The following is a 25,623-nucleotide window of genomic DNA, read 5'->3' as shown; positions in this document are numbered from 1 at the left end:
TAGGGAAGACAGGATTCACAGTATGGAGATTATAGAAAAAAGGGAGAATATTCTAAGACCTTAGGTGACCAGAAATGGCAAAGATCCACTGTGGTCCACTCTTATCTGGCTGACGTTAATATATATCCTTCTTCCAAACTTAATCTTCCAAATAGCAACATGCTACCACCTATCCTATTGTGACTACCTATAAACAAATATATCATCACCTACTCAAGGAGGGAGAAAATATTTCATCATAGTGTCCACGGTAGGACCAGTGAATTTCATGGCAGTTGGCCCACTGATTTATTTCTTTTACTGAAAAACGAGTTTTCAAAAAAGCAGAAATGTGTGAAATGTCTTAACAGTGAATATGATATTCCATAAAGTCTGTAAATGGTGTTGCTGGATGAAGTAGGATGAGCATGGAGGCAAATCTAAATCCAAAATTAAGCATTTATCCTACTAAGGACAAACCATTCCCGCTCTATAATAAAGCAACAGCCCTATGTAATTAATTTACCACGAAGAGTTGAATAGTTTCCCGGGGGTGTAGAACCATATTGGGGGCTTAGGATTGTTTCCTGCTGCAAATAAATTGGATAATCGGCAGTTGTGGTGTCCGGGTCAGCCTTGTTGTGAGGAAGTCCATGTAAATCCTCTGTCCTTGCCACCACGGCCACTTTATTCCTGAGTGTACTGGTCAAATCCTGGGGTGGGCTGGAAGGAGTCAGACTTTCATCCAGAAGGCAAGTCGTTTTGTCCAACTGATTATTGAGAGCCTGTTCCTCAGTGGGGACGTTTTACAGAGTATTCTCTTGGGATACAAATATTGTCAATCTCCAGGCCCATTTTGAGTAAATGGTCCATAAATCTAACCCTATCTCCTTTTCACCAATGTTTCAAGTTTGTTTCATCAAGTGCCAGACCACCTGGTCAAACTATTGCTTATAACTCATAAATCAGTATAGAGCCAGCCTTGAGCCATCTCTCTCTAGACTAAGCAGAACATAAAATATGCCACTTGAACTTCTGTATTTTGAGAGGATTTTCTTTTTCTACTGTCGTTTATTCTATTCTACTGCCGTCTGAATGGGTTCAATGTAACAACAGTCCAGATTAGCACCAGCATGTCACACCAAGTGAACTCAAATTAGGCTCAAATTGTTTCCCTCTCAGTCTGTGTGTTACAGGACCTCCTCAGGAGTCACAAATGTGAATTGATAGAGGAGTGGCGGTGGAAAAGCAGTAGGGCACATGTCTTACCGAAAACAATCTAGAATACTTGCTCTCCAATCTTTTCCTCATGATATTATCAATACAGCAGACTTAGTAGATGCTCTCTGACATTGTGAGAAGATCCAGGTCTCTCTAGAATAAATTATGGTTCAGAGTCATAGATGCAGTGTAGTTCTGAGATAGGATAGTAAAGGTGTACTGCTGTTTGTACTAGGGGAAAGCAAACTGCTTCTGTTGTTCTCTGGTTATCAGGATAAGGAAAAGATATTTACCATATCAGTAGCTGCATTCCAGGTACTATTCCAAGGCTGTTCAGATTTTCCCATGAAATAAGACTGTATCTAGAACAGTAGTTGAAATTAGAGTTAACACCTAATTAAATGTAGGAAAGTCCAGTGTCATTCTCCAAGGCCCATCTGTCTACTGTGCAAGTGATGCAAGCCAGTTGAATGAGTAAGTAAAAGGCATAACTACCACTTTGGTGGGAATATGAATCCCTATATTCTACCCAAGACATGATAACAGCTTTGTCTTTAATTTTAAAGGCAAAGGAAAGGTCTAGGAACTTCTACTTAGCCTGCCATAATAGAGTTTGCTCAATGGGTTATGAATCCAATCTCTAGATCATTCCAGTTATGAATTATAACTATTCCAACTATTAGTAGGAACTAGGCAAATAGCAACAGGATGTGTTTGCAAACCTACGGGGCCTAGTTTGAATACACATATGCCAAACCTCCATTGTTTTGGACTGAATGTTTATGTCCTTCCCCAAATTCATACATTGAAGCCCTAACCCCTAATGTGATAGTAGTTGGAGGTGGGGCTTTTGCGAGGTAATTGGGTTTACATGAGGTCATGAGGGTGGGCAGAATCTGCCAGCACCTTGATCTTAGACATCCCAGCCTCCAGAACTGTGAGGAATAAACCTCTGTTGTTTAAGCCACCCAGTCTATGATATTTTTTATAGCAGCTCGAGCTAAGACATCTATTAATCACATGACCCCCAATAACTCTAGCATTTTTAGTGAATTTCAGAAGTGGTTTAGGTTCAGCCAGTAGTGTAAACCTGGAGTTGGTGTCTAATACTCAACGAAACATCTGGGTATTTCTCTTCCTTTAACATACAGTTGGTCTCATAAGTGATGCAGACCCCTTAGAGGAGGAGCAACAATAGCTAAGGTTTATTGACTGCTTAATATGCGCAAGGCACTTTTCTAAGTGCTTTACATGGATTAACTTATTTAATCTCCTTCTCTATTGATTGTATAAACTCCATTGGAATCAGGGAGCTCATTTCAAAGGCAGTGTCTCAAAGTTCTTCAAAGGCCTACCAAGAACACCCACCATCATGCTTTCCACTAACACTGAGTCTCTCTTTCCCAGTACATTTCTATCAATAGTGCACTATGGTCTTCCAGCTCCTCTCAGGGAACCAGTTTAGGGAGTAGAGTCACCCATGATAAATTCACTCCAAGAATGTCCATAATTTAGTAGATTGAACTTCTACTTTAACTCAAGGAATTTTATGCCATCTTTACTTCATTCGACACAGGCCACCTCATGTGTAAGTTTCAGTCAACCAACTGAGGAAGTAACTAAAATTTCTGCCTTACTCTAGCTGTAGAGTACAGGCAGTAAGGGGTGACAGGAGGAACATAGGGAAAATTGGCTCCCCTCGCAAGGTAGGTATCTTAGGGGTCTTGAGGCAAGGCATTAACAGCCTAAACAGACTGGGAAAGAGGTTCTTGTTTGCTGGCAAGACACTCCATGAAGTTTGGGTCTTTAGGGTTCTCCCAAACGCCTCCTTTTTGATTCTGGTGTCCTACTCTTTTCCATTCAACATGCTGTTACTAAGAAATATGACAAAGATGTGAATTTAACCTAATCTGAAATTCAGCAACACAGAGCATCAGACAGCATGTTTTACTCTTGGCCATGTCCATCTTGCTGTTGCAACAAATACTTTTGACACAGGCACAGAAAGTTCTCAATCCTCTTACTATGCCCTGAGCCAAGAATTTAAAACTGATCTTATCATTTTCTGATGCTAAGCTCTCCAGTACATCTAGAAGCAGCTGATCTTCCTTCTCCTTGTAACCCTTAGTCCTTCCTACTCATTCTATATCAACAGCTACATGTTTTCCCCAAGTCTTGTCTTCAATAGCCATTTCATTTTAGAGGATAATTTAAGTAATTCTTTCACATGCTCTGTCGTTAACCAGCAGAGTTCCCAGTTCTGTACTAACTAGATCTTCAATGCCTTTCAAACTCAACCAGCTTAAATAACCCATTCATTGATTTCCATTTCCTTGAGGGCTTGTTGCCTTTTCTGGGACCAAATGTCATATTGGTCAGTATTCTTAATTGCAAACATTAGAAAATATTCTAATTTATTTAAGGAGAAAATTAATTTTTAAAGGTATATTATGAAGCTCATATAAATTAGGGAAGGGCCAAAGGGCAAGATTCTGAAGGAGCAATGATGCCACACCACAGGGACTGCTCTGGAAAAGATACCATGGCCATGCTGCTTGGAATTCACTGCCCTTAGGATTGGATGCCTGAGGCTCCACTCCCTTCTTCCCTGCCACCCCTAGAAAAAACCAAAGTCTTTGTCATTACATATGCTGGAGTGTGTATTCCTCCTTTCATGGGCACCTCTTCACAATTCTAACTTTCTAATGCAAATCTCAAGTGTGTTCAAATGACTAGAGAAATCTGAGTCACATGCCTGCATCTAAAACTCCAAGAGAGTCTGGAATATAAATATTCTGTCCTCTGTTTTTGGAAGACAGATTAATAATGTGAGAAATTACCAAAATATAAGGAAAATATTTGGCCACCACAAGTGACAAATACCCACTACATGGGCCATATGTTAAGATCACCTAAATCGATATCATCAATCCTGTGGTAGACATTACTAGCACTCCCCCCAAAATCCTGGATCTCTTCCTTTTCCTAGATAATAATTGAAAACTACACTTATCTTCCTCTTCATACCCCCATGAAGTCAGCAGAAGTCATGTACCTTATCTTGGCTGATGGAATATAAATGGAAGTGACCAGTGTCACTTCATTCAGAACAAAATATTTTTGAGCTGATATGCCTTCTGCATCCTCTCTTTCCCTGCCACGGTGAACACTGAAGCCCCCAATAGAGATGACAGCATCATAACAAAGTAAGCCTTCAATTAGCCTGAGTGTCTGAGTGAATAACCTGAAAAGCTCCCGTCTCAATCTGCAATGGACATGTAGCAAAAGCAAGAAATAAAACCTGTTGTTCTAATTCCCTGAAATTTTGCTGTGACATAATCTAGCCCATGCTGACTGACAGAAGCCCAGACCTCTCTTCCAACTGTACCTTTTATGCTATCCATACCTAACAGCTTACAAGACATGACACGGGGATGTCACCCAGGCCCTTCAAACTCAAAACAGAACTCGTGAACTTTTCCATAAACTATTTTTCCTTCAGTGTTTCCTGCCTCAATAAATCCTCCATCAACCAAATGTTTGCTCAATCTAAAGACCTAAGGATCTTTCTTGATTCTTCAAATTTCCTATTACTCATACGCGATCAATTTCCAAGTGCTATGGTTTTCATTTCCTCTGTTTCTGTAGTCCTGGACCCCATTTCCAATAGTCTAGTCCAAAAAACCATCACCTCTTACATGATTTAATGAAATAGGCTCATACCCAGCTACCCACATTTATCACTTCCTTGTCACTCAGCCTCCAGGCTACAGCCAGCATGGTTCTTCTGTTTGTTTTTAAATATAGATTTAAAACTTCTTCATTAAAATTCATCAATGGCTTCTCATTTCTCTTAGCATAAACTTGAAACTTCTAACTGAGATCTTTAAAGTTCTGCATGGTCTAGCCTTTTGCTCATCTTATCTTCACTCTCCGCTAGAGTGCTGGTTGGCATTCAGATCTTAAGACATGCTATCCCTTTTCCCACCTTAGGGCTTATGTTCCTGCTGTTACATCCTCTACTTGAAGCCACTTCCCCAACCGTCCACTACATCTACCACTGCCACCACCACCTCTATCTTGCCACATCTACTCACTCTCTAATGCTCATACATTCTTTACATCTCTACTTAACATTATTGGCTCAGGAAACGTGGCTTCATTCCTTGATCCTCCAGACCCGTTATATTTTCCCAAAGTAGTTCATACTTAATGTCCACTCTTGCCATCCTTTTGTTGTAACTTGTTTGGCATTTGTCCTCTCAAAATAGTCTGCATTCCACAATGGAGGAAACATTGGCTTGTTTGCCATTGTTCCTTCGTCTAGCACCACATAGGCCATCAGTGGGGCCTTGTTTGAAGGGTTTGAAGTTGAACAAATGAAGGAGTGACCCTAGAAGATGCTTTCACACCCTTACCATTCTTCCAGTTTTTAGATGTTCTACCTACTTAAGTCTATGTCTAGCTTTTTGTTTTTTACCTTGGTAGATTTAAAAATTACCCTGTTGTTTGTTGTTCACATATGTTATCTGCCCATCTGTTCTTTATTTTGTTTCATTTCTTCTACTTATATCCAGCTTATTGCTTGCCTGGAATCATTTTAGTTTCAATCTTCTTAACTGTTTGGAAACCAGGAGTTGCTTTGTTTGTTTCTCATACCTCATGCTGGCACAGACTGCTGACACTTTTTTGGATTCAAGTATTTGCAGTATTAAATATCCTTCATATCTGGGGAGGTATAGAAGAAAACAGAAAATTCTGATACTTTCATTTTTTCTCCTATAAATTAAAAGAAAGCCTATTTTGCAATAAAAATATCTGTAACTTGATCCATGTGAATGTTCTAAACCTTACATTTAAAAAAAACGCATTTCAGCAAATTTAGAAAGCATTTCAGCAAATTTCTCAAATGTTAAAACTTAGATTTGAAATAATATCGATTTGAAAATTGTTTTCAGTATTTAATATGACTGATAATATCTTCTTAACAAAAACTCTGTTATTTAAATAGATTCCAGCTACGTAATCTTTTTATTTAACAACATAAGTAATGAGACAGAAAGTAGAATGAATACATTTTCATATAGATTAAGTCAGGTACAAATGTGTCTGAAGCATAATCCATTGGTGGGATGTAGGAGAGGAGTTTAAAAACCCATTCAAAGAGTAGTTTATGAGTCTTCCAGGATATCTAGTTTCCAATCAATAAATCGTGAGCCAGTGGGGTTTCTTAATGAGCGTCATGTCTGGAATAGATAAGCAATCTGGCAGGTCCCACAGGTAATTTTTAAAAGTGAATCTGAAATCTCCACAGATCTCTCTCACCTTCCATCACAGTGTTTCTTTGAAGGGTGCACAGGAGCTGTCATAATGTGTTCTCCCATAATGTTGAAGAATTGAGAAAACTGCTATGCGAATGCAAATTTAGGGGCATTAATAGATTTTCTCTTGAAGCTGCCTGGATATTGTTCAGAGAAACAGAGAAATAACAAACATCGCAGCAAACAGCAAGGAGGAGGACTTAAAAAGCAGTTGCAGTGTGGTTTTCTGGCACATTTTTAAGGAGTACTTTGGTGCAATTAAAGCATGAGCTGAATGAATTTTTCTCTATATTTAGAGATTTTAGAAGACATAAATTTTAGGGGCAAATATGAGTCACAAATTACTTGGATTTTGTTGTGGACAACACAGCATGTCTACCATCATGACTAAGTCAAAGATCCTTTTAAGGATTTTATTCCACATAGAGAGGTTTGCAGCCTGGCAGGTTCCAGGATATTATAATTATAATCTGAAGCCTCTTAAAATCTCTCTTGTAGTAAAAGAAATTTAAAACCTCTTCGGTACATCTGCTTTGCTTATTGTAGTTCACACACAAGGAAGATCCATTCTGTGTTTCTTCTGTTGAGAGTTACTGGATATGTGTCATTATGCCCAGGAGACATGTACTCTTCCAGAGACAGGACATAAGCCTCGGTATCTGTACTAACCACATGTCTCTGATTCTTGACATCTGAAGAGAGACTGGAGAGTCTGCCCCTCCCCGGACTAGTCAATTCCTAGAGATAGCGAACTACTGGCCTAAGAGCACGCCTCTCATATGCCACCCAACCAATCCAGAGCCCCTACCCCAGCCACTTCCTGTACGGGGCTCTCACACGTGCTTCCCCACGTTGCCCCCATGGCATGGCGTGCCCCTTCTCCTCTCGGGAGCTATGAGTTTAACAATCTATCTTTTCAAGGGCAATCATCCTCTGATCTGCTGGCCTCACCATACCTGAATAATAGTAAATCCTATGTTTTAAAACAATTTCTGAGGTTGCACAATATTCCCAAGATACTAATGGTCTCAGGATACTAATGCATTTGGTCTGAGAAGGCATCTCCATTCTGGGTAGTTTGAAAGGTGTCAACAAGTTTTCTAAATCAAAACTACCTGTGCTCAACTTCCTCAAATTTACACTAGTCATTTTAACTAGATTAAGGAATGACATTCTTTGAGAGTGGTAACATAATCATCTTCCCTTAGCCATATCTCGTATGAAAATCATCTCAAGTCTTAGGCACCTAGAGAACATATGATGTACAGAAAAATAGGCAGTAACATATGGATTTACCTAAGAGCGAGGAAGATGGAAACATCCTGGAGGGAGAGCCCTGAGCAACTAGGAGGCTGCTGGAGAAGGATGAGTATGAAAAAGAGGGCACAGGAGCACCAGGTAAACTTTAGACAGTTTCACAATTTTAAATAAGGCCCAACCCCGGCATTAGGTTATCTCCAGACATTTCTTCATTCACAATTCAATATTTTCTAAAATCTTTCTTTTTTCATAACACAGCCATCTGTTTTTGTTAAAAGAGATATTGTATAATTAGTACATTTTGATTTGCTGATCTAATGTGCCTTGCCCCCACTTGAAGGAAAAAAATTGTGAAGTAAAAAATGTCTTCTCTGTATGAAGTAAAACTTGCCAGAATTCAGCTCTCAGGAGAGAGAGCTCAGGATAGGTTAAAGGCTCTGGTGATTTGAATGGAGCAGGCAACTCAGTGTCCGGAAGACTAAACTTAAGAGATTTCCGGAACTCAGGAGCCGATAACAAAGCCTACTTGCACGTGCAGTCCTTTTTCCAATTTTTGGTGAAGATCTTCTGGCTTGATCGACATTCCATGACCGTTTCATATTCTAAGTTATACTGTATCCACCGACACTTTATTCTCAACACAGAAGCCAGAGTAATCCCATAAGTCATGTCCCTCCTCTGCTCAGAATCCTCCAGTGGCCTATGTATACGCTAATAAAAGCCAAAATATTTACATCACCTACAAGATGTTGTACTTTCTGAATGCTCATTGTCTGTTTGACCCTATTTCCTTTCACTCTGCTCCTCACTTCCTCTGATGCAGCCACTCTATCCTCCTTATTGTTCTAGAACATTCTAGGCATACTCTTACCTTAGGTCTTCTCTACTTGTTGCTTTCTATATCTGGAGAATTCTCTTCCTAAATACCCATCTGTACCCAGGCAACTGAAAATGGGTAGAGACAAACATACAACCTCACATTCTTGAGATCTTTTCATAAATGCTATCTTTTCTCTGAGGCCCGCTCAGACTACCTTATGTTAACTTGCAAGCTTCCCCTTGACAGACATCACCAACTTTCTTCCCTGCTTTATTGTTCTTAACATTCATCAACTTCTTACATACCACATATGTTATTTATTTATTTTCTATCTACTCTCACTGGAATATAAGACACTAGAGGTAAGGATTTTTGTCTTTTTGTTCACTGAGTTATGCCCCACACAAAGCACACTAAACAGTGCCTCACTCATATAGGCCTCAGAAATATGTGTTAGTTGAATAAAGGAAAGACATTGTGTTAAACGCTTGAGCTACAGTTAGGCATGAGTAGCTATTCCCATCCTTAGGGAAATTCAAATATGGGTGGGTGGCGGAACAAATGTTTTAATTGCTCCTAACCCTATAACACACACTTGTGAATCTAAGTTGTTAGAAGAAGGCATGGTGAATTGTACCAAAGCTGTAGTGCTGATGACTCTTAGTGCTCCAAGGATTGAGAACCAAATGTCACTGTCCTTCAGAGGAGGTGGCACCTCTCCTGATCACTGAAGGATGGCAATGACATGAAGTCATTGCAAACATGATGAATGGGCATTCTGATCAGCCAGACACAGCCCCATTTTAAATACTAAGAGAAATTGAAATTTCAGATGGATAAATGAAACATGGTTATTCCTTTTACAAAAATTCTGTAGAGATGCTCTAAATAGTGTTCCTGATTCATTTAAAATATGTGTATTTGAAATAAAAAAATTGAAAACTCCTGCTCTAGTCATCATTTACTGAGCTCCTAAGCATGTGTCAGGCACTGTGCTTGGAGCTGGGAGAGAAAAAGGGATAAAGAGGATGTAATCTCAAGTCTGTATAGTAGAGAGTGCACTTGTCTGCTCACGAATAATTTTAAGAATAGAATGACAAAAGGGCTCATTCTTTAAAACTGCTTAATTATCATAAACTCATCAAAATTGATTGCAAATTCTTCATGGAGATACTTGTCACCATTAAGAAGTTCAGGGGAAAGTGCAGACTGTTTTAAAGCAGGACATTATCCAGCCTTAGAATTTCTCTTGGTTTTCTCCTATGCCTAACTTCCATGAAACCCCACTGCTCTCACTCACTTCTCACAATAATGACTACCATGTCTGTATCTCTAGGTACACTGAACTTAATTTCCCCCAAGCACACCATGCCCTGGGTACCTACCTTGTACTCATATATCTTTCATGAATTCTCTTTCTTTCCTTCCCTATCAATCAAGTCTCTGATCATCTTTTACACCCAATTCGTGTTACTTCAGTGAATTATCTGGAATTCCTCAGCTTCCCAGTCACTCTACTTGCCCATCTGTGCTTTCAAAATTTGTGAAATCATTTAACTAGTGTTAGTTGAGTACTTCCTCTGTGCCAGGCCCATTTCTAGAGGCTGGGAATGCAAATGTGAACAAAACAGAAAGAAAAATCCCTTCCTGCATGAAACTTAAAATCTGGGAAGTGGACTGTGCCATAGAGAAATAAATATGTTGCCAAGTGGTGGTAAATGCTGTGAAAAGTAAAGTGGTGCAATGTTATAGACTCCTTCCCTGGACCCCTCGTTAACACAGAGAGAAATAGGGCAGTCAGGGAAGGACTCTGAGGAGATGGCATTTCAGCAGCAGAGACTTGAAGGGAGTGGATCATAAAAGGTCAGGTGGAAAATGATTTCAGGCAGAAACGCTTGCAAAGGCCCTGAGGCAGGAACATGTTTGGGAGCTCTAAGAAGAGCAAGCAGGTCATTGCGTCCTGAACACCGTGATGGTGTGGAGAGCAGTCAGAGAGATAATTGGGCCAGATCACATAGGGTCTTCTAGGTTATGACCTTACTATGGTAAGGACTTTGGAATTCATTTTAAGTGCGATGAGAGGCCATAGAGAGGTTTTGGACAGGAAATTACATGATCTAATCTTTATTTGCAAGATTACTCTGGCTGCTGTGTAGGGATAGACTATAGGGACAGGAGTGGAGGCCTCGGGGTGAATTCAGAGGGAGGTTAGTCCTGCTGAGAGATGATGTTGGTGCTTATTTGGTATTTAGTTATTTATGCTTTCTTACTGTAAATTGCTTAAAGGTGGACCTTGATTTATTCATTTTTTATTGTCAGTATCTAGCAAATGCCTGGCACATACTAGATGTTCAATAAGTGCTTAAGGAAGGGAGGGAGGGAGGGAGGAAGGAATGATTGAATAAATAAATAATGGGTTTTATGATGCTTGAATCTAGTTAAAAGAAAGTCAGATGAGAAAGTGTTCCCCTTTCCAAACAATACAATAAAAAAGCCTTTATTATTTTTTCAGTGAAAGGCACCAATTTGTTTTTCTATTAAAAAATTGAAAATGTTGGACCCTACTCATGTTTCAACACTAAATGAATGTGCAACCATGAAGAAAGCTTCGTTCTGCAAAGATTGACCAAACGGTTTTACGGGTTATAGGAGACAGGAAGGAAGAATGGCTTACATTTATTGGAAGTGGGCAACATATTTAAACAGGAGAGAAATAATTACCCCTGCCTTCGCTCTTAGTGGGTGGCACTGTGCTCTCTTGTGCTTACAGAAAGCCAAGGTCATTGAGCAGATGGTCCATTATCGGGGTAGAGTAAAACAAGATAAATCTCTCACCCGAAATTAGTTTAACTTGGGAAGAAAATTTTCACTTTCACAGATGTACTTGAATTGGCACAAAAATGAGAACATGTTGAATTTAAATCAATTTCTCTGATTCCTTATGTTTTCTGTTAACTGTTAGTCAAATGCTTTTCTGCTGTATTTGGCAAAATAACAATCAAGAATAAACTTTAATCCTAAATACAATGCTTAATCATCCAAGAAGCATTTTTATCAAGATTATGTTTGGGACTTCATTTAAGGACCCCAATTCAGGCCCTGCCACAAGAAATTTAACATTTAAAGAATCAGTTTCACTCATAAATCAATCCTCTGGATGGGAAAAGCAGGAAAAATGGGCAAGTGTCACTGTGTCTGAGTCACTTGACTATACTGTAAAACTCAAAAGCATTTAAAGTGCATGATTCACCTTTCCTGGAAAGATGGTAAGAGCCTCCTGATGAGTGTTCCAGGTGGTGTAATGTCTCTCAGAACTGGGGGCTGAAAACATACCCACATTCAGACATAGGCTTAAAGTGCACATTCAGAGCTGTCTGAGCACATGATAGACGTTAAGGAAACTTCCACTTGGAATATCCTTAATCCCTGGCGGCCAGTATCACAGTCTTATTTTTACATTGCCTGTGGGGTCTGTTTTAATCTTAGGATATTTGTTGATAAATGGCAGTTCCATTTTTGAACGTTAAGTTGGAAAACATTGGGGGTCTCCTTAATTCCTGTTTATCTCACATACTCCACATCTAATTCATCAATAAATCCTGCCAGTTCCATCTTTAAAATATATCCAGAATCTTCCTGCATCTCACCCCTCCATTGCCATCATTGTCTCTCTCCTGGATTATTGCAAAAGTTTCCTAATTTGTCTCTCTGCTTCTACCCTAGTGCCCCTTCAGCAGCCACAGGGATGCGGTTAACGCATAAGTCCTACTACACCCCTCATCTCCTCCAATTCCCATAATGGTTTTCCATCAGAGCAAAAGACAAAGTCAACAGAATATAAGGCCCTATGTGATCTGTGTCCCCTGGACCCTTTACCTTTCTAAACTCATCTCTTACGACTTTCCCCTTTACTCACTCCGCAACAGCCACACTGGCCCCTTCGCTATCTCTGGCACAAACCAGACATACTCTCGCCTCAGGGCCTTTGTACGTGCTGTTCTCTCTTTCTGGAGTGCTTGTCTCTGGTATTTGCACAGCCCACTACTTCTTGAAATGTCACCCTCTCAGTGAGGCCACCCTCTATACAATTATACCACACCACACACACCTGTCTCCCTTCCCTGCTGTATTTTTCTTCCTAGGACTCACTCCAATATGATAGACTGTATATTGCATATATCTTCATGGTCTTTCCCTATCAGAATAGAAGCTCTGAGAGGGCAGAGACTTTTCTGTATTCACCCTATATCCCCCAGCAACTATGACAGTACCTGGCACACACTAAGGATTCAATAGATATTTGTTGGATTAATCAATGAATTTATGTATTATTTTGGATTCTCCCTATCCAAATAAGTTTTGTTTATAAACAACTATCTATAAGGCTTAATTTAGAGTTTTGTCCAGATCAAGCATTTGTGAAAATCCTTGGTCTCTTGGCTTCAGTCATAAAGTGAAAGTAATAAAAAAATCAGAAATATGAAAAGTGAAAAATTTAGCATGAGGAGAAGGAAACATAATATATGGACATGTTACTAAACCAAGAGGCTTGTGTTTCATAAGCCTTTATTATAACTTAGGTAAACCTCAGGAATTAGAATGGAACAGTCAGCAAAAGTAAGAACTAAGATTTTACCCCACATCTCTGCTTTTATGTGTTAGACAATTGACTCAAACTCTCGGTCAGTTCCTTCATCTGCAGTGAAGGAGTTGACCTTGCTGACTCCTTAAGGCCTTTTCCTAAGCTCTACTGTCATGACTGCTTACGTAGGAAAGAATGTTTTTTTTAATAATAGAACCAACATGAGGAAACTTCACCATTAAAAGTGAATTTACTGTAAGGATATTGGATATTTTACAAAATTTTAAAAATAATGAAGAAGCAACTCTTGAGAAAGGAAGAAACCGGATCTATAGCTCACAGCATCAAGAGTTAGTGGGTCTTTCCCTAGAGCTCTGCCATTAAGGTGACTCAGCACCCAAGTCCCAGGTTCTATGTCCCTCAGTTCACATTCCTGAAGGAAAACATGACTAACCAAGTGTGAGTCAGATGTTCCCGCCAGAGAACCAGGGCGACGTGATAGAACTACGGCTTCTGTGGACCCACCATTACGGATGGGAGACTATTCTCAGAGAAGAGGGCCGAGAAAGACTCCCCCAGAGTGACTACTGAAACTTTCAATCCCAGTGTGTCTAGAACAGGAGGATTTGTCATTAGCACCAGTTACAATATCACACAATGGAGATCATCCTAGTCAGATGACACTTTTTAACTCTAATCATCACTAAGGTCAATAATTCTTTTTCTGAATTTAAATGGCAGGTTAGTTACTGACATGATAATCAATCTTAGATGATTCTCAAAATACTATCTGTTTAGTCAGTATTGATCTCAGTAACTTGTACAGCTTAATTTTATGTCATAAAAATCAGTTTATATGCTTTCTCCATTCCCCCATGCAACCCAGACCCCACATTAAATAGAATCCCCTTCAAGCTCATCTACTTCTCATAGCCCAACTTAGATAAAATTTCCTAGACATAAGAAATAGATACAGGTTTATTTTAAGATTTTTTTCTTATTATATGGTCAATAATATTTCTTTGTGACTATTTATTTGAAAATTTAACTGTAAGAATATTACTGTGATTCCTTGATCCCTTTTGCCTCACCACCCAGCCAGCATCTAAAAGTTTTATTTTAGGGCCGATCTGAAAAACAACCAAAATTTACTTCTAAGCGTGTGTGTGTGCATGCTCACATGTGTGAATGCTTATTTGCTCTCTCACTTAAAGTCTAATGTAAGGATGTTAGTTCTAACTGTCATTTCTTTGACATCCTAAAGTATCATCCATTCTTTATTTTAGGATGATCCCCCTTCGTAATACGGGAGCTTGCCCAGCTTGCATAATGTTATGCTGACTTGGGAGCAGGTTTTGAATTCCCAAAGAGCTATGTGTTCTTGCCAATCATCTGGCAAAGAAGTTTAATTTGTAAATAAAGGCAAAAATTCAATCAAGGCTATTTTGAGGGGAAGATTTCTATTCTGATTTCCCTGAACCAGAATTTTTGGCGTCTCTGGAGGCTGAGTGCTTATTCTGGTTTCTAAGTTTCTTCTACTGATATATTTTTTCCCAGGTAACATTGGTAGAAATTAAATGGTTTATTGCTTTGGGGGAAATTTTACTCTTCGCTCGATAGTTTAAATTTAGGGTACTCTTTTCCTCCTTGCTTTTACTTCCACTTGATAAGCTTCAGGCAGAATTGAAAGCAGGAAACCAATACACCTAAATGTTCCCATCATAAGGTAGAAATGGGCTTTCCACAGAAACGTTCCTTGAGACGGATTGCTCCACAGTGCCCTCTCTCACCCAGTAAGTTTAATGAAACGTATAGCCAGCCTCTTAACAGAAGATGTCAGAAAACTAGGAAAAACTCCAATATCAGTTTTGGGAAACTTGGAATTATATCAGAATGTAAGCTGAGCACCAATAATAGGTGTTCAATAGGCAATTACTGCTTCAAAAATAGGAAGTGTTAATGCACTGTAAGAATGCTTTAAAGGAGAAGAGTGGGTAAAAATTCGTGATAAATTTTGCCATTATGATTAAAGTAAAGCCTCTTTTTCCCCCCAAACTTTTGTCTTGTGCATTTCAAGAGATTTAAATTTGTAAGAAATCCTCATGAGAATTACAAAAATAATGAAGAGGATAGAAAGGCTTCTAAGAGACAGGTTAAAAGGCACTAGGTTGATTTAGCTCCGAGAAGAGCCTGAGGGGTTGATTTCCTTTCAAGAATTTGGAGAACTGTTCCAGGATGCTAGCCACCAGCTGTCCTTCAGTGCCACAAAGGGAAAACCAAGAGACAAGGGGCTAAAATTCCGACTGAAACATGGGAACACATTTCTAAGTGTGTAAGACAGTGGTGTTCACCCCATGTGTATATTTATTCACCAGGGAGATTTAGAAAATACCGACGCAATTATAGTGATAATTAGCACCTCTATCACATTACAACTAATGATCATTTCTTTTCAATAGTTGGAATCATTAAATTCTGGTCTCTTAGCAAGGGTGATAATTATAATACATTATTGTTGTCAACATTCACTATACTGTGCACCAGATCTCTAGGGCTTATTTACTACTTGCTGCAAGTTTGTACCCTTAAACATCTATCACTATAATGGCGAACATATTACAATACACGAATGTATCAAATTAACCTGTTATACACCTTAAATTTACACAGTGTTATATGTCAAACATATTTCAATAAAAAGTACTGATGCCCCAGAACAATTAAATCAGTTTGGGCATCGGTATTTTTAAAAAGTTTCTCAGGTGATGCTAACATACAGCTAAGGCTGAGAACCCTGGTGTGAGGGAGGAAGATTCTATGAAATGACTTCATTGGAGCATATTAAGAACTGAGTAAATAAATTATAGATAAAGAAGACATGCCCATCATTCTCTAAAGATGCTTGTTTTCAAGTCCCATCCCTCTTGGAAGCTCTCACATTTTTTCCGTATCTGTGATTTCAGAAGGATAAAAGTGCTATTTGGGGTCCAGAATTTAGACATGGAGTTGAGGTAGTGTTCCCTGCTTCCTGTAAGGAGTTACTCATTATAAAACTAAACCCAGCCTCCTAAAATTAACAGAAACAGAAGAATCGTTAGGTTACTAAGTAGCTCTGACTCTGCCACCCTAAGATTCACTTGATCCATAGAGTTGTATCATTTTTATTATAATACCAATACCACTTGGCTTGGCCCTAGAAGGACACTGCCCTCACCTCAGCCCCAGCACTTTGGCTCCAATCTGTGTTTTTTTCCCTTTAGGAGCAAGCTGGAACTATAAGAAGTAAGAACAACAGGCCAGTAAGAGATAATCCAAGGAGCATAAAACCAGGCATGTTGATAAAATTCAAAATTCTGTTTATGCCATAGCCAGCTTATTTGCCAAACCTGTCCCAATCCACCTACTGCCTTGAGACGATGACGCTCCAGCCCTCCAATACAGGCACAAGCTGCAAACATCTGGCTAGTGTCTTTCATCTGCTTTTACTCCATCTGTCTCCATAAGGTAACTGCATGGTCTTGCCACATAGGTATCTCTTCCTATTCTACTTTATATCACTCTGGTAAACCCCAGATAAGAAGATTCCGTGCTTTAGTTTTTAGGAGAAAAGGAAAAAACAGGAGGAGGAGAAAGAAAAGGAAGGAGAAGGAGGAAGAGGAGTAGAGGAGAAGGAAAGGTGGGGAGGAGGGAGGGAGAAGGAGGAGGGAGGGAGGAGGAGGAGGGAGGGAGGAGGAGGAGGGAGGGAGGAGGAGGAGGGAGGGAGGAGGAGGAGGGAGGGAGGAGGAGGAGGGAGGGAGGAGGAGGAGGGAGGAGGAGGAGGAGAAAGAAAAGGAGGAGAAGGAGGAAGAGGAGTAGAGGGAGAAGGAAAGGTGGGGAGGAGGAGGAGGAGGAAGAGGGAGGGAGGAGGAGGGAGGAGGAGGAGGAGGGGATTTAAAAATACAAGTGACCCTCAACTATACGTTGTCTGAAAAAACCCACTTTAAATATAAAGATTCTAATATTTTAAGAGTAAAGGAATGAAAAAGATATACCATACCAACACTAATCAAAAGAAAGCTGGAGTAGCAATATTAATCTCAGACAAAAAGGACTTGAGAACAAGGGAACGCCTCAGAGATCAACAGGAACGTTATACCATGATAAAGAATCAATTCTTCAAGAAAACATAGTAATCCTAAATGTGTATCACCTAACAAAAGAGCCTGAAAATATATGAGGCAAAAATTGATAGAACTGAATGGAGAAATAGACAAATCTATTCTTAACTGGAGACTTCAACACATCTTTTACTATTGGATAGATTAAGCAGGCAAGAATATATATTTTTCTCAAAATTACATGCAACATTCACCAAAATACACCACATTCTAGGCCATAGAACAACCTTAACAAACTTAAAAGGATAGAAATCATACAAAGTATGTTCTCAAACCACAACGGAATTAACCTAGAAATAAATTATAAAGAGATAGCTGGAAAATCCCCAAATATTTGGAAATTAAATAATACACTTCTAAATAAACAAGGAGTCAAAGAAGAAGTTCCAAAAGAAGTTTTAAAATATTTAGAACTAAATGGAAATTAAAAAACAACATCAAAATTAGTGAGATGCAGCAAAAGCAGTGCATAGAGGGAATTTTATAGCATTAAATGCTTATATTAGAAAATAAGAAAGATCTAAAATCAACAATCTAAGATTTCAATTTAGGAAATTATAGAAATAAGAGCAATTTAAGCCTAAGGCAGCAGGAAAGAAAAGAAGCAAAACAAATAGGAGTAGAAGTCAATGAAATTGAAAAAAGGAGACCAATAGAGAAGATTGTTGTAAAACTCTGTTTTTTTGAAAAGATTAGCAAAATTCATAAACTTGTAATCAAGCCAACCAAGAAAAAATGAGAGAAGACACAATTACCAATATCAGAAATGAAAAAGGGATCAACACTGCTGATAATAAGGAAAGACTTTATTCTCACAAATTTAATAATGTAGGTAAAATGAACTAATTCCTTGAAAGACACAAACTACTAAATTCATACAAGGGGAAATAGAAACCTGAATAGCTCTATACTTATTACTGAAATTGAATCAATATTTTAAAACTCTCCCAAAAGCAATTACCAGGCCCAGATGTTTTCACTAATGAATTCCACCAAATATTTAAGGAAGAAATAATACCTAATCTCTACAATTTTTTCCAGAAAATAAAAGCAGAGAGCAAATTACTTCCTAATTTATTCTCTGAAACCAGAATTACCTTAATATGTGAAACAGATGGCATTACAAGGAAATAAAACAACAGAAAAATATCTCTCATGAACATACTTGCAAAAATCTTCAACAAAACATCAGCAAATAGAACCCAACAATGTGTAAAAAGAATTATCCACTAGGAACAAGTAGTGTTTTCCAGGTATCTAAAGCGGGTTTAACATTTGAAAATCTACCAGTGTAATCCTCCACATAAGCAGGAAAATAAAAGTAGAAAGATGCTGAAAAGCATTTGACACAATCCAAGATCCATTCATTATAAAAACTCTCAATACTCTGGAATAGAGGGGAACTTTCTCAACTTGATACAGAATATCTACAAAAAACCTACACTTAACATTATAGTTAAAGACAGGAGACTGGATGCTTCCCCACCAAGATCAGGAAAAAAGTAAGGAGATCCTATTATCACTTCTGTTCAACATTGTTCTGAAAGTCCTAGCTAGTACGATAAAACAAGAACATAAAATGTACACAGATTGGAAAGGAAGAAATAAAACTGATTTTATTTTTAGATGACATGATTCTATAGAAATCCCCCCAAACTCTGCAGAAAAACCACTCCTGAAACCAATAAGCAAGTATAGCAAGATTACAATCAATACACAAAACTCAATTGCTTTCCTATATACCAGCAATGAACAATTGAAATTTGAAATAAAAAAAAATACTTTCTACAGAGTGACGTCAGCATCGTGGCGCAGTGAGCTTTCCCGTGAACTCTTCCCCCGACAAGATACAACAAAAGCAACAGCCACAGACCAACAATGGAATCCCAGACAGTGAAAAGCTAGAGCGGAGGGATCCACACTGCCGCACATCTGAGAGTGGAATGTGCTGGGCCCCCGGCGGAAGTGGGGAGAGGTAAGGAGAACTCCTCTCCCTCCCCATCAGATCAGCGATCCCGGTCCGCGCGGCTCCCAGAGAGGGGGGAGGGGCGGCCCTCGGCGGGGAAACCGTGGCTCTTCGGACTCTCTCAGCCAGTGGGAAACTCCCGCACAGAGGACTCAGAGGAGCCACAGGGCTACCATCAATATCTGAGCACCCCAGAGAGCGGATAAAGAGGGGCAAACGAGAAGCCTCCCACGTCAGGGACCCAGAGGGCAAAAGAGAGAGCTCCCTCCTCCCTGCAAGCCGGAGTCTGCAGCTCAACCGACCAGACCAGACCTAGCGATCTCAGGCAGACCTGATCAAACGACTGGACCCGTGGATTGCAGCGGGAAAAAACAAAACAAAACTGCGGATCACAGCAGAGAAACCGGGGCAGAGCGCAGGGGGCTTAGACTACACAGCCCTTTACCACCAGACAGTGGCGGCAGGTGGAAATTGCAACCAGAGACTTCCAGGATGAGGAAAAACAAAACCAACACAGGAACCACAATGCAAAAATATATGAAATCACCAGACCAGAAACAAAATGACAAGCACCCAGAAATCAACCCCAAAGACACAGAAATCCATAAACTAAATGACAGAGATTTCAAAATAGCTATCATAAAAACACTAAACGAAATACGAGACAACACAGACAAACAATTCAATGAGATTAGGAGTTTCTTCACAAAAGAGATTGAAATCATAAAGAAAAACCAATCAGTGCTGATGGAGATGAAGAACACAATGGAGGAGATAAAGGAGAATCTGGATTCTTTAAAGAACAGAGCTGACAATATGGAGGAAAGAATTAGTACTTTAGAGGATAGGAATACAGATATACTCCAGATGGAAGAAGAGAGAGAACTAAGACTAAAAAGAAATGAAGAAAGACTCCGAAAAATATCTGACTCTATTAGAAAATGTAACATAAGAATTATAGGTATTCCTGAGGGAGAGGAGAGGGAAAGAGGAACAGAGAGCCTATTCAAGGAAATAATAGCTGAGAATTTCCCAAATCTGGGGAAGGAGCAGGAAATACCAGTAAGCGAAGCCAGCAGGACACCTATATATATTAACAGACAAAGGCCTTCACCACGACACCTAGTGGTAAGGCTAGCCAGGGTCAACGACAAAGAAACAATATTAAGGGCAGCTAGACAAAAACAAAAAATAACGTACAAAGGAACTCCCATCAGGCTCTCAGCGGATTTCTCAACAGAAACTTTTCAGGCTAGAAGAGACTGGAATGATATATTCAAAATACTGAAAGATAAAAACTTTCAGCCAAGAATACTCTATCCAGTGAAAATATCCTTCAAATATGAGGGAGAAATAGTAACTCTCCCAGATAAACAAAAGCTAAGGGAGTTCATGGCCACGAGACCCCCACTACAAGAAATACTCAAGAAGGCCCTCAGGCCTGAAAAAAAAGAAGAGAAAGGGAACACAAAGCTTGGAGGAAGGAGAAAAGTAGGTAGACAAAAGCAGAGAAATAGTAGATCTTTACCGGAATAGGTTAGCAACCACTTAAATACTAAACTCAAAGATCAAAGGAAGAAATTCACCAAAAATAAATTTAACCTCATCACTGTAAACACACAGCCACAACACAAGATAGAATAAGGTATAATAAGAGCAACTTAGAAGGGGAAGAGGAAAGTGACTGAACTGACTTAGTATAAGGAAATAGGAGGCTATCAGATAATGGACTATCTCATACACAAGATTTTTTGCCCAAACCTCAAGGTAACCACTAAACAAATAATCAAAGCAAAACCACATATGATAAACAAAGAGAAAACTAGAAGAATCATAAGACAGAACAACCGAACTGAATTGGCAGTCCAAAACAAATGGGACAAGAAACAAAGGAAATGCAAAAGAACCAGAAAATAAGTGACAAAACAGCAACATTAAGCCCTCATATATCAATAATTACCCTAAATGTAAATGGATTGAACTCTCCAATCAAAAGATACAGAGTGGCAGGATGGATTAAAAAGCAAGACCCAACAATTTGCTGCCTTCAGGAAACACATCTTAGCACTAAGGACAAGCACAGGCTCAGAGTGAAAGGATGGAAGACACTACTCCAAGCTAATGGCAAACAAAAGAAAGCAGGTGTTGCCATACTCATATCAGACAAAGTAGACTTCAAGATAAAACAGGTTAAGAAAGACAAAGAAGGGAAATATATAATGATAAAAGGGACACTCCATCAAGAAGACATATCACTTATAAATATATATGCACCCAACATAGGAGCACCAATGTACATAAAGCAACTATTAACAAAACTAAAAGGAGAAATCAACAACAACACAATAATAGTAGGGGATCTTAACACCCCACTTACAGCAATGGATAGATCATCCAGACAAAAAGTTAATAAAGAAATATTAGACTTAAATGAAAAACTGGACGAGATGGACCTAGTAGACATATACAGAGCACTCCACCCAAAAACAGCTGACTACACATTCTTCTCAAGCGCGCATGGAACATTCTCTAGGATAGACCATATGTTGGGAAACAAAGCAAGCCTCAATAAATTTAAGAAGATTGAAATCATAACAAGCATCTTTTCAGACCATAAGGCTATGAAACTGGAAATGAACCAGGAAAAAAAACTGGGAAAGTGACAAAAATGTGGGGATTAAACAACATGCTACTGAACAACCAATGGATCATTGATGAAATTAAAGGAGAAATCAAAAACTATCTGGAAACAAACGAAAATGATAACATGCCATATCAAACCATATGGGATGCAGCAAAAGCGGTCCTGAGAGGGAAACTCATAGTGATACAAGCCCACCTTAACAAACAAGAAAAAGCCCTAATAGGCAACCTTAAATTACACCTAACAGAACTAGAAAAAGAAGAACAAACAAAGCCCAAAGCCAGCAGAAGGAGAGAAATAATAAAAATCAGAGCAGAAATAAATGATATTGAGACCAAAAAAAACAGTAGAAAGGATTAATGAAACAAAGAGTTGGTTCTTCGAGAAGATAAACAAAATCGACAAACCCTTAGCCAGGCTTACTCAGAAAAAAAGAGAAAAGGCTCAAGTAAATAAAATTAGAAATGAAAGAGGAGAAATTACAACGGATACCATGGAAATACAGAGGATTATCAGAGAATACTATGAGAAATTATATGCCAACAAATTGGACAATCTAGAAGAAATGGATAAATTCTTAGACTTATACAACCTCCCAAAATTGAACCAAGAAGAAATGGAGAATCTGAATAGACCAATAACAAGTAAAGAGATTGAAATAGTAATCAAAAACCTCCCAAAAAATAAAAGTCCAGGACCAGATGGCTTCTCCAGTGAATTTTACCAAACATTCAAAGAAGACTTAATACCCATCCTCCTCAAACTATTCCAAAAAATAGAGGAAGATGGAACACTTCCTAAATCATTCTATGAGGCCAACATCACCCTGATACCAAAACCAGACAAAGACAATACAAAGAAAGAAAATTACAGGCCAATATCGCTGATGAACATTGATGCAAAAATCCTCAACAAAATATTGGCAAACCGAATACAACAATACATTAAAAAGATCATACACCATGATCAAGCGGGATTTATACCAGAGACGCAGGGATGGTTCAACATCCGCAAATCAATCAACGTGATACATCACATCAACAAAACAAAGAATAAAAACCACATGATCGTCTCAATAGACGCAGAGAAGGCATTTGACAAGATACAACATCCATTTATGATAAAAACTCTCAATAAAGTGGGAATAGAAGGAAAGTACCTCAACATAATAAAGGCCATATATGACAAACCCACAGCTAACATCATACTCAACGGGGAAAGACTGAAAGCCATTCCTCTGAGAACAGGAACGAGGCAGGGCTGCCCACTCTCACCACTCCTGTTCAACATAGTACTGGAGGTTTTGGCCAGAGCAATTAGGCAAGAAAAAGAAATAAAAGGAATCCAAATAGGTAACAAAGAAGTGAAACTCTCACTATTTGCAGATGACATGATTGTATATATAGAAAACCCTAAAGAATCTGTTGGAAAACTGTTAGAAACAATCAGCAACTACAGCAAAGTTGCAGGGTACAAAATCAATCTACAAAAATCAGTTGCATTTCTATATGCTAATAATGAACTAACAGAAAGAGAGCTCAAAAAGATAATACCATTTACAATTGCATCAAAAAGAATAAAAGACCTAGGAATAAATCTTACCAAGGAGGTGAAGGACCTATACAATGAGAACTACAAGACATTATTGAGGGAAATCCATGATGACATAAAGAAATGGAAAGATATCCCATGCACGTGGATTGGAAGAATAAACATAGTTAAAATGTCTATATTACCTAAAGCGATCTACAGATTCAATGCAATCCCAATCAGAATCCCAATGACATTCTTCACAGAAATAGAAAGAATAATACTAAATTTTATATGGGGTGACAAAAGACCCTGAATAGCTAAAGAAATCCTAAAGAAAAAGAACAAAGCAGGAGGCATCACAATTCCTGACTTCAATACATACTACAAAGCAATAGTAATCAAAACAGCATGGTACTGGTACAAAAACAGACACACAGATCAATGGAACAGAATTGAAAGCCCAGAAATAAAACCACACATATACGGACAGCCAATTTTCGACAAAGGTGCTAAGAACATGCAATGGAGAAAGGAAAGTCTCTTCAATAAATGGTGTTGGGAAAACTGGACAGCCACATGCAAAAGAATGAAAGTGGACCATGTGCTATCGCCATTCACAAAAATTAACTCAAAATGGATCAAAGACCTGAAGGTGAGACCTGAAACTATAAAACTCATAGAAGAAAATATAGGCAACACACTATTTGACATTGGTTTTAAAGGAATCTTTTCGGATGACATGCCTACCCAGACTAGGGAAACTAAAGAAAAAATAAACAAGTGGGACTTTATCAGATTAAAGAGCTTTTATAAGACAAACGAAACCAGAATCAAGATGAACAAACAACCATCCAGCTGGGAGAGAATATTTGCAAAACATACATCTGACAAGGGGTTGATCTCCATAACATATAAAGAACTCACACAATTGAACAACAAAAAAACAAACAACCCGATCAAAAAATGGGCAGAGGAAATGAACAGACACTTCTCCAAGGAAGATATACAGATGGCCAATAGGCACATGAAAAGATGCTCAACATCACTAATCATCAGGGAAATGCAAATCAAAACAACACTAAGATACCACCTCACGCCTGTTAGAATGGCTATAATCACCAAGACAAAAAACAACAAATGTCGGAGAAGATGTGGAGAAACAGGAACCCTCATACACAGCTGGTGGGAATGCAAATTGGTGCAGCCTCTATGGAAAACGGTATGGAGATTCCTAAAAGAATTAAAAATAGAGATGCCCTATGCTCCAGCCATCCCACTACTGGGAATCTATCCAACGCACCTGAAATCGACAATCCAAAGAGGCTTATGCACCCCTATGTTCATTACAGCATTATTCACCATAGCCAAGAAGTGGAAGCAACCTAATTGTCCCTCAACTGACGATTGGATTAAGAAAATGTGGTATATATATACAATGGAATACTACTCAGACATAAAAAAAGAAAAAATTGTCCCATTTGCAACAACATGGATGGGCCTGGAGCGTATTATGTTAAGTGAAATAAGCCAGAAAGAGAAAGACAAACACTGTATGATCTCACTCATATGTGGAATATAAACCAACACATGGACAGAGAAAACTGGACTGTGGTTACCAGGGCAGTGGGGGTGGGGGGTGGGCAAAGGGGCGAAGGGAGTCATATATGTGGTGATTGACAAACAAAAATGTACAACCCAAAATTTCACAATGCTAGAAACCATTAAAACATCAATAAAAAAAAAATACTATCTACAACAGCACCAAAACCATTGAAGTACTTAGGTATAAATGTAACAACACATATACTAAATTGTGTGTAGAAATCTATAAAACATTGATGGAAGAAATCAGACATCTAAATAAGTGGAGAGATATTCCATGTTCATGAATTGAAAGACTCAATATTCTTATGATGACAATTCTTTTCCACTTGATCTGTTTATTCAGCACAATCCCAATCAAAATTTGAGCAAGCTATTTTATAGATATCAACATACTGATCTAAAATTTATATGGAAAGGCAAAGGATATAGAAGGGTCAACAAAATATTGAAGAACAACAACACAACTGGAGGACTCACATTATCTGGTTTCAGGACTCACTAGGAAACTAGAGTAATCAAGAGAGTGTCAAGGATG

The sequence above is a fragment of the Diceros bicornis genome, chromosome 23 (genome assembly GCF_020826845.1).
Source record: "Diceros bicornis minor isolate mBicDic1 chromosome 23, mDicBic1.mat.cur, whole genome shotgun sequence".
NCBI lineage: Eukaryota > Metazoa > Chordata > Mammalia > Perissodactyla > Rhinocerotidae > Diceros > Diceros bicornis.
The sequence above is the reverse complement of the archived record's forward strand: the minus strand, read 5'-3'. Positions refer to the sequence as shown.